Source organism: Acyrthosiphon pisum, chromosome A2, assembly GCF_005508785.2.
Source record: "Acyrthosiphon pisum isolate AL4f chromosome A2, pea_aphid_22Mar2018_4r6ur, whole genome shotgun sequence".
Taxonomy (NCBI): Eukaryota; Metazoa; Arthropoda; class Insecta; order Hemiptera; family Aphididae; genus Acyrthosiphon; species Acyrthosiphon pisum.
Genome location: NC_042495.1, coordinates 61,656,215 through 61,667,233, shown reverse-complemented (window position 1 = coordinate 61,667,233; position 11,019 = coordinate 61,656,215). Strand labels below are relative to the sequence as shown.

Here is an 11,019-nt window from a genome sequence, read left to right as displayed (position 1 = left end):
AATGTTTTCTAATGAATATTGAACTATGCAACATAGTTTTGTTAAATATTATGTCCACATAAAACAGCAAATAAAACGGGTATCTAGTAGGTCGGGAAGAATAATAACTAAATATAGAACAAATTTTAATATAATTTTCTGAACGCAAGTTGCAAATAATTTGTAACAGTACATATGTAATTATTTTTTATTAGGTACGGAGTTAAATGTATAATAACAATATATACGCCTATTAGTTATTAGGGAGAAGGGGGGGGGGGGGGGGTGATAAAATACAACCAATTATCCGTGGCGTATAAGTGTATAACGAATCAGTAACTCGATGTAAGTATTCCTGCAAAGAGTAAGTAAATATCCAAATATTAGCTCTAAAAGTCCAACGTTACATTGCCTACGTAAATTACTTTTTGAATGTGTGATATTTTCGTATCGAGGACGAGTACCTATATCTGATAATGATGATATCCTATGATAAATTATGATACTTTGGATGGATACTAATTTTATGTAACAATGATGTGAGTATGTATTTCAGTGAACTAAATAAATAAATATATAGGTACATATTAAAAGTGATTATATGATAATATTGTAAATTTTAATCATTATTTAAATTGTAAGTAGTAAAAAAATCAACAATTCTAAAAATATGACGACAAAAAATAGGTACCTATTTAATTAATTAATTGTTTTTATTTTTATTGAATTAAAAAGTTAACATTACCATGCAGATAATATACAATTTCAAAGCAATAATATTGTAACAAGCAATGATAAGTTGATGTTGTATGTGTAAAGTGTCAACGTTATGTATATTACACTATTTTCTACAATTATTTTTTAAGGGTTATAAATAATAAAAAGGTATTTTAAATAAAAGACATAGTTATATGGTGACCACTTATCTTCATTACTTTTTTATTTTTTCATTAACGATATTAATAAAGTTCTAAATTGCTCAAAATGTCTATTATTTGCTGATGACACTAAAATATTTAAAAAAATAAAGTGTGTTGATATTTAATTGGAACTTCAAGCTGACTTAGATAATATTTATAAATGGTGTATCTATAATGGAATGTCCTTAAATATTGATAAATGCTCCGTTATTTCGTACTCTTTAAAAAAAATACTATACTTTATAATTATGTTTTACATAATACAAATCTAACACGTAAATATATTATTAAAGACCTAGGAGATTCATTTGACACACAATTATCTTTTAGCAATCATGTTGATTCTATTCGAAATAAATCATATATGAAGTTGAGATAATTAAAATGTATGTGTAGTGATTTCAACGATAGTTCAGCTTTAAAAATATTATATTATTCCTTAGTACGTTCCCATATTGACTCTGATAACATTTGTCAAAACCAGAGTCTATCTAGTATACAAAATAATTTTTTGAGATATTTATCTTTTAAATGTCATTTTGAAAGACGTCCTCATTCTAGGTATATTAATATTAGTATTTTTTTTTAATATTGCTCCTTTAAATAGTAGATTAAGAGTTTTACATTTAAAATTTCTTTTTAAACTATTACATAACTTAATTGATTGCCCAGAACTTTTAGAGCGTATTAATTTAAATGTAAATACAAAAAAAGGTGGGTAAGTGGATTTCGCTCTGCTGTACAGTAGGTTACAAGTGGGTCACTGTATAATGGATGGTATTAAATTTTAATTCAATGATATAATATCATTGTATAAGAAAAACGATTCTGAGCGGAGATGGTATGTCGGTCTAGGTCACAATTAAAAATAGTATGGTTGCCCAACGAACTATAATAAGAAACAATTTAATGATGCTCATAGTTTCTTTTATTATCAACGATACTCTAGAAGCATTTACTAGCGCTGATAGCGTAAAAAATAAGTACTAGCGACTACTAGGCATACAAATTTATACCTAATAAGACATAATATTATATTATAGTCTATAGTATTTAAAAAAATTTACCTATAATAAATTCCAAATTAATCATATCATAATATCTATTAGGTACTTATAACGCGTTATACATCAATAAAAAACCATAGTACTATCATAGATATATAATAGTATACTTTAGAAGTTTCAAGTATACCCAAGAATATTATATATACAATCACAACAAAACAACTAAAATAGTTATTCTAGGTTTTTAATATGTAATTTCGTCCAAATTTGAACTTAAAATGACTATAAAAATAAACTGTGTAAATGTATTTTTTAGATTTTTTGGTGACAGAATTAATTACTTACGTGAAATCTTGTTCTACATTTTAACTTCTTAGATACAAAAGTTGAATATTTTATAAATTTTTAACTACAAAATAATTATTCCAATTAAAATTTGATAAATTTTGTCAAAATTCGATCTTTAAATGCTTATAAAAAAAAAATTGTGCCTATGTATTTTTAATATTTTTCAACTGCTATTGTATCAATATATCAGGAGCCTTGTATTAAATTTTTACATTTTTTGGCCCAACAGATAAAATTTTATTGATATTTATAGAAAAAAAAAATTAAAAAAAATTGAAAACTGACCATGTCTGTAAACAGCTCAAAAAGAGTCAAATAATTTTCAAAATTTTATCGTATAAAGAAAATGCTAATATAAACATTTAGTGAAAATTTCATGTATTTACAGTTTTTCGTTTTTTAATTCCAATAAAATAAAAAATCGTCACATGAGAAATCGAGCGAATATCAAATGTTGTAAAAATATGAATTTCAAACGCTCGTAAAAATTTAATTTGACTTTCTTGTAGACATTTTTTTTTTTTTTATAAAGGTAGTCAATATTATTTGGAATCTTGTAATACATTTTCAAATCTTAGATTTAAATAGAACATTTTTTACGAATTCTCAACTCAAAATAATTTGCTAATTTCCGTGATTTATACATATTTTGTCAATTTTTGAACTTTAAATGCTAATAAAAAAAAAACTGTGACTAAGGATTTTTAATATTTTTTAAATGTAATTGTAACAATATAGTAGGAGCCATGTATTACATTTTCAAGTATTTTTACTCAACAAATAAAGCTGTATTGATATTCATAGAAAAAAAACTAATAAAATTGGAAATTGAAAATGTCCCTAAACAGTTCACAACAAATCAAAATATTTTTAAAATTGTATTATGTATAAAAAATAGAAATATAAGCAACCAGTGATGATTTCATGTATCTACGGTTATTTGTTTTAAAGTTACACCAAAAACCAAAATCGATTTTCTCGAAAACAGCTTTTGCGTAAAAATTCCCGTTTTTCCTTAATTTTTCTTTTGTTTTTCACGGCGCTTTTGAAAACTATTGGAAATTTCAAATTTTTACCTCCTGAGTGCACTAACTAGATTCACTTTACCATCAAACAAGATGCTGTTGAAGAAAATCAAAGCAGTTTTACTGCCCCAAACCGTGATGACAGACACAAAAATAAAAAAACACACATCATTGTAAAATCAATACATTCATCGTTCCACTCAGAATCTAAAATAACCCACACAAAAACATGTACTATTGAACTAAAATGCTGAACATTTATGAAAAGCACAGTTTAATTAAAACTTTAAACCGATTTGTATAATTTTGGGTAGTGAAAACAAGTTAGATAACAATAGTCTTTTAATAATCATTATTTAAAATAATATTAATCATTTGTAAGATATTTACATAAATAGTCAATATCGATATATGTATAGGTACCTCAATTCAAAAGGTATCTTTAATAGTTTAATCTGAGTTAATTACAGATTTTCAATAAATGTGATTATAATCGCAATCGAATACCATTACCACCTGCCCATTCACCTTGCCTATCTATTTAAGCATTGCAATTAAAGCTATTGTAAGTGATGTAACCGTGAAAAAAAAAACAAAAAGTAAACAAGTAGCCGATGAAGTGTATAAAATATATGAAATAAAATTTAAAAAGATAGTTATAACTTATAAATAAAAAACCGGCAAAGTACGAGTCGGACTCGCGCATGAAGGGTTCCGTACCATCATTAGCTATAAACATTTGGCAACACTGCTTATACTATAAATTACTAGGATTCTTAGTATTTTTTGTTATAGCGGCAACAGAAATACATAATCTGTGAAAATTTCAACTTTCTAACTTTCATGGTTTACAGCCTGGTGACAGACGGACGGACGGACGGAGCCTTAGTAATAGGGTCCCGTTTTACCGCACGGAACCCTAAAAAAGTTGTAAACTAAAAATTATTTATACTAATTATTTTAATAGCAACGATTAATGAATTTATTAAGCTTAAGAGAACCGTAGTTAATAAACTAGCAAACCAAAATTATTGATAATTTGTCCATCTAAACGTTAAAAAAAATGATCTACCAAAATGTATTATAAAATATATTAATATATGTATAATTGATGTTACCATTTAAGATTATAAGTTGATTTTTTTGTTGGTATAACTTATGAGTTAAAATAAATTGTAATATAAAAATTGCCAGACCAGAATAAAGAAACATTTCTTTTTAATTTTTTTAAAATTCCGTAGTATCGATCCATAATCCTTCAATAATCACGCGTACAATAACGACATAAGATACACTCTATAATTTATAGAATCAAAATATATCCTTAGAAATATCTGCTGACAGACTGATACAATCATAGTCGTTTTTCACCAAAGTACCTATACAATGATTTATCAAGTTATCATTGAATTCAAGTTTTACAAATCCATTACTATGACCTACTTTATGACTAGGTACACCTTATACACATTATACATCAGAGCGACTTCCCTGGTTTTTAATAGGTATTAAATTAATGTGAGGACACATTTAAATGATTTAGCTTTTTTTACGAGTCTCTGTTGAATATTGTATTAACAAAATAATTGAAAAACAAAATGTACGTTGTAATTTCCACATTGAATGGATATAATATGCATTTACTTTAATTAAAAGCATCCATTGTAGCTGCTGTGACGAGTGAGACCATTTTTATTTTCCAAAAAAAGAATAATTGTTTTCCTGTAATAATCAGGTTAGTAATAAATTATTTCTAATAACCTTACACATTTCAATAAACATATTATAGTATAATTTCGTTTTTAGTTTTTTTTTTACGTTAGTTTTCAGGATAGTAGGTAATTATTATCATAATAATATAGGTATTTGATAAAATATCTATTTTGTTACAAAAAAAGAATACAATAATATGTCAATATCTATGGACTACCTATATGACGGCATAACATAGGCAGAGTTATACAATAGCAACAAAATTAAAAATTTTTCTTAAGAAGATTGTATACACGGACAATGGGTGTGTATTATGTTATTCGTGATTAAAGAAGTGAGGACCAAAGATTTTTTTATACAAACACCTATAATTGTTAAGTTGTTAATCTCATTCATAAAATATATAAATGACATAATTCGATATATAATAAATTATATTTGTTCCGGGGCGATTGAGGATGGAGCTTAAAATGTGTATAATATGTGTTAAACAATTAGGTACCTACAATAATATAGTATAATAATATTGAATAATAGGAAAATCCGAAAACGAACGCATGATATTATGTTGTCTATGCAAGTAGGTATATCTACAGTCTACTGTCTACAGCACTTTTTCATAGCATAGTGCTGAAAATATTTCATCTTATATAAACATGTACACATTAACGCTTAAGCGATATGCCGAGGGCCGAGGCACACCGTGGAATCGCAACAGTTTAACACAATATAACGTAATGTTTTATAGTTATTCAAACGAGGCATAATAATATTAGTTGTCATACAACGCGTGGCACGTTGTCCCAGGACATTTTTACGACGACAAATTTGAATAAAACTTTAAATCTGAAAAATATTCAATCATTATTTTAGAATGTTTAAGAATTATGTTGGTCCGCCACATAAATATTTATGAACGACTGGAAATTGATATAGGTAGTCTTCGTTATCCTTATCGCCGTCGAATAGGTATTACAATGTTTAGGTATGCATATAGGTTAATACCTATCAATTATAAGTACACGCTTTACGAATACCATCGTAGTCTCTCGTGACCGTGTTGAGGTCACGTCCTGTATATAATATATACAGAGTCATAGTAATTTAGAGTATTTTAGAGACTTAGAGTATAGACTTAAAGTCATATTACGTTTTATGTACGATACTCCCTCATCACTAGAACTTTTAATGTATATTTTTATAGTGACTTGATAAACAGATACCTTTACTATACGCCATATATAGTATACCAGATAACTACACTTTATTTTACATATTTTGTTATATTTATTTATATATTTGAATATTTCACAATAACTCCATTTCCCCCAAATTGTTGGATAATTTTGTTAATGTAGGTACCTATACCTACCTATGTATTTGTAAACTTATTATAGATAACAATATATTACCTGGAGTATTGGAAGTATTATTTGTTTTTAGTGTAATTTATATATCTCATATAGATATCCAAAATGATGACATATTGTGACGAGCAGTTATGCGTTTTTGTGATTCGATATGTCTTAAACAGTATTATATTTTATTTGTATGATATTGTCTCAACTTTTTATCTCTCATCTCGAAAGTTTGAATTTTTATCTAATGTATATTTTATAGTTAAAAATAAATCAAATAACATAATATTGTTTTGACCTTTTTATCACATACCTAATATTTTATACCTATGTATGTACCTCCTACATAACTTGAAATGATAAATACATATTTTGGTTCTATAATAAATGAATACATTAAAATACGAGCCCTGTGTATGGTACTACAAATAGTGTTGTGTTGTAAAAGTTACACAGTATATATGGTTGACTGTAGGTGACACACAAACACACACAGAGTGGAAAAAATATACAATAAAAGGATGAAACGAGGACTAGCGGCCGGTTAAACGTTTCGTCGAGTCAAACCTTTTGTCATTAAAATATTATATCGCTCGTGCGTGTGTGTGTGGTGTGTCTCGTACGACCTACGTATAAATGTATACTTAAACAATAATAATAATAAAGAAGAAACAAATACCTTTACAGAAGACCGTCTGGTATGCGTGTAAACATACTTAAGACGGTCGACTGAACATTATGTTGTGTACTAGCGGCGACGATGTTTTCGTAGAAGTGATATTGAAGGAATAAAACGAGTGTCTCGAGTTCGTAACTTAAAAACAAAAGACTCGTAAACATGTTTTAAGTTCGAAATATTATTCCCTCTAATGACGTGATTTATATTTTAAACTAAACCCGTTAAAAGGATACCTCACGTCTATACCCTTTGTTCATGTGGTAGGTATAATAAATATCCGAAGGACGGTTTATAATCATTAACAACATTGAAAAGTACACGTGCCACTTGTTATAGCTGCTCGCCAAAGTAGAAATAAAATAATCAACGAATTCGGTGCACCCATTATAGGCTCAATTTTATAATATTTATGTGTACAAATTACAATAGTTTTCCGATATTAAGCTTTATTTCCGAATTCAATATTGTAGGTCGTACGTGAAGTACATAATCATTGTAAATGGGATATATTATCCTTCCACGCGTGTCACACATATTCCAGTCAACACAGCAATTACTGAGGCGAACGCCAGATAAATCTATCCGAATTCAAATTTACATATTGTAGCTTATATATATAATATTATATGATGTAGATATGTAGTGTATATAATGTTCTATATTTCAAGCTTGGCGGTCAATAATATTATTAATGTCTCAGCACATTTTGAACAGAATTAATTAATTGGATTCGATTATTCGAAGTAAGAGGTTTCGCCAAAATATTATATTCCAACAGCTAATATTATTGAGAATAATTTTTCAAGTTACCTAAAAACATTGTTCTTTGATATAGGTATGGTTGCATTGCTAGTCTATAATTGTATAGATAGGTTGCGTGATAATATAGTCTGCAAAATATGTAGGTACCTACGTGATAATACTGTATAGACGCGTCCACAATAACTATAATTTCGTGTAAGTACTTATTATTATTACAATTATTATACTTCCTATCCGTTAAATTGTTTTGTTTCATTTTTCTGGATGGCAAACTATGATGGCGTAAATGCGTACCTATATAATTTTCGAAGGCTCAGTTTGAATCAGACCTCGCCCGAATAAAATGTATGTGACCAAAGATGATCTCTATATTATGGATACCTATCATTTTATAATAATGATAATATCCTATTTATGCATAGGTATATAAATACGTCGTCGAAACAACATCACTTTGTATCAGAGCCGTAGCAGCGCTTCTGGCCATTTAACATATTTCTGCTCTTGTTCATTTTTAGGGTTCCGTATGGTAAAACGGGACCCTATTACTAAGGCTCCGCTGTCCGTCCGTCTGTCACCAGGCTGTATCTCATGAACCATGAAAGTTAGAAAGTTTAAATTTTCACAGATTATGTATTTCTATTGCCACTATAACAACAAATACTAAAAATCCTAGAATTTATAACATAAGCAGTGTTGCCAACATGTTTATAGCTTATGATGGTACGGAACCCTTCGTGCGCGAGTCCGACTCGCACTTGGCCGGTTTTTTTAACACCTCCCACCCATAAACACCCACACACATGAAACATTTATAATTAAATTATTTTATTTAATTTTTAAAAAGTAATATTAATAATATTAATAGGAAAATAATTAAATACATTGATAATAATATGAGGTACCAACAAAGTTATGGATGTATTATATTTTCTATAAATCAACGATATAAACGTTATTTGTTTTGTTTTTTTAGAAATAATCGTTTTCATGTTAGATGTACTCATCTTGTTCAAAAAAATCCACTTCAGCTACTTTTGTACAAAAATTTACTATTTTATAAAACTAAATTACAAATGACATACAAATCCATAAATATTAAAAATAATAAAACATTTGAAAAAAATTATTTGATATATATTTTACTTTAATAATTGAACTCTACGTTAAAATAAGAAAGGCTTAAAATTTAATTTAAGAAAAAAATTTACATTCAAATATCGTCGGCTTAAGTCGTTAAGGTCGTAACTTCAATTTTTTCGATTATGGGATTATTTGTGATTAAAATGAAAAATTAAGGAAAAAAGTGTGTATGTGTGTCAGTAACTACACACGATAGAAGTGGATACCTACGCAAATGGTTTAATAAATATTGATCGATAAAATTCAAAATTAAAAAAATATATAAAATTTAATAATACATATTTTGAATTGTTATGATGTACGGTAACAATGTTGTTACCGTGTATACAGTATAATTACTGGCCCAACTCCTTGGTCAGATCCACAGAAATACAGAATAGAATAATTCAATAATATTAGATATAGTCCAGTACTCCAGTGTCTAGTCCAGTCATCTATAGGATCAGAAGAGGCCACAAGGAGAACTGGGAACGTATTTCCGAACCCTATAACTGTGCTGATGTACTAGTTTTCGTATATGGTTGGAATCCGTGGCTTCCTACTTTCCCTAACTGACTTAGTAGCTAGAGCACACTATTGATGATTCGTGTAGGTGTAGCAAGCATATTTTAAGTAATCATTTGAATTATATTTACATTATTATATAATGTGTGCCCTGCTACAATTTCCACCGTATTCCTGGTTAAACTAAACAATATTTAAAAACAAATGTACATTTTTAATATAAATCCAATCAATATTAAATTTTAATTTAAGTATTCACTTCTACGGTGTATACTAGTGTACTAACACACGCACGGGATTATTTTATTTACCAAACACAATTGTATTGTGGTTTCGCTTATCATGGTTTGTTACTTTGTTATGTTACCACACTTTAATTATATGTAACCACTTTGGTAACTAGTGTGCTCTATGATCACACTTCAATACAGGCACTATATACGCAACGGTTGTCAACGCGATTTAAAAATAAATAACGCGAGTATTTGACACAAGTAAAAAGGTCTGCTGTCACCTATGAAATATGCATTTCAAAAACGCATCGTATGATAAAGTCACAACCCCAATTTTATAATTTAACCCTATATGAAATTGATAATTAGAATTCATTGGCTCTCCAATATAATGATTTTAAAACCTATAAAAAGTCGTACTCCATATTATCATCGTAATAAATTATGGAGATACGATGTTTGCGAATTAGGGAATTACACCAACGAAATGTTCGAAACGTTTTCTTTCCTCTTCTGTAAAATTTATCATTTTGAACTTCCAACCGTTACGACTTAGACCGACGGTATAATGAAATATTTTTTAGAAAATAAAATTTCCTCCACTGATTAAATTTATGTTAAAGTATTTTCCCGAATTAAAATATCATATCACTGTCTATCCAGTTGTCCATATTACTCTACTGTTAAATATTTAAATATCTGATAAACATATTAGGTACCTTTGATTATTAAACATGGCCGTTTAAAATAAATAAGAAATTAAATGAAATAAAAAAGATATATTTTGGTCTGAGGATAATTTAGACTAATATTATTTCTTTTTACTTAACTCCAAATAGGATTTAGGTATTAATGATTTTGATTTAATTTTTTTTTTAGTGTTATTATAATAATATTATAACTATATTGCGGGAATCTACATAAAATGTATATCATCAATAATAACAATAGGTATATATTTTTGTTCTGACTTTTTTTTTTGACGGCTCTACTGCATATAATATAATAATTTGTCTCGTTCATCAAACGAGTGAAAATTAATAATTTCGGATTTGATATCTCTTTATAGTATGTCATTAATAACAAAATTATCACCTCGAACGTATCGAAAAATCAAAAGACGAAAAGATATTATATCATTATCACTTCGAAAGTTTTTGATCAAATTATTACAGTGATATTATACCGATATTATAACAACGTATTAAATACGAATTAAAAATAATAATAATAATAAAAAAAAATTTAAAAAAAACGAACAAATAATAAATAAGTTTTACGAACAACAATGATGGAGGAGGGAGTTTGATCGTTTTCGATGAATCGAGGTGATTTACAAAAATTAATA

At 27.7% G+C, this 11,019-nt stretch overlaps 1 protein-coding gene across 2 annotated transcripts in view; it reads right to left on the bottom strand.

Moving 5' to 3' along the window:
• LOC100568890 overlaps window positions 1-11,019 on the bottom strand; it is a 157,753-nt gene that overhangs the window by 106,526 nt on the left and 40,208 nt on the right. The window lies entirely within an intron of this gene.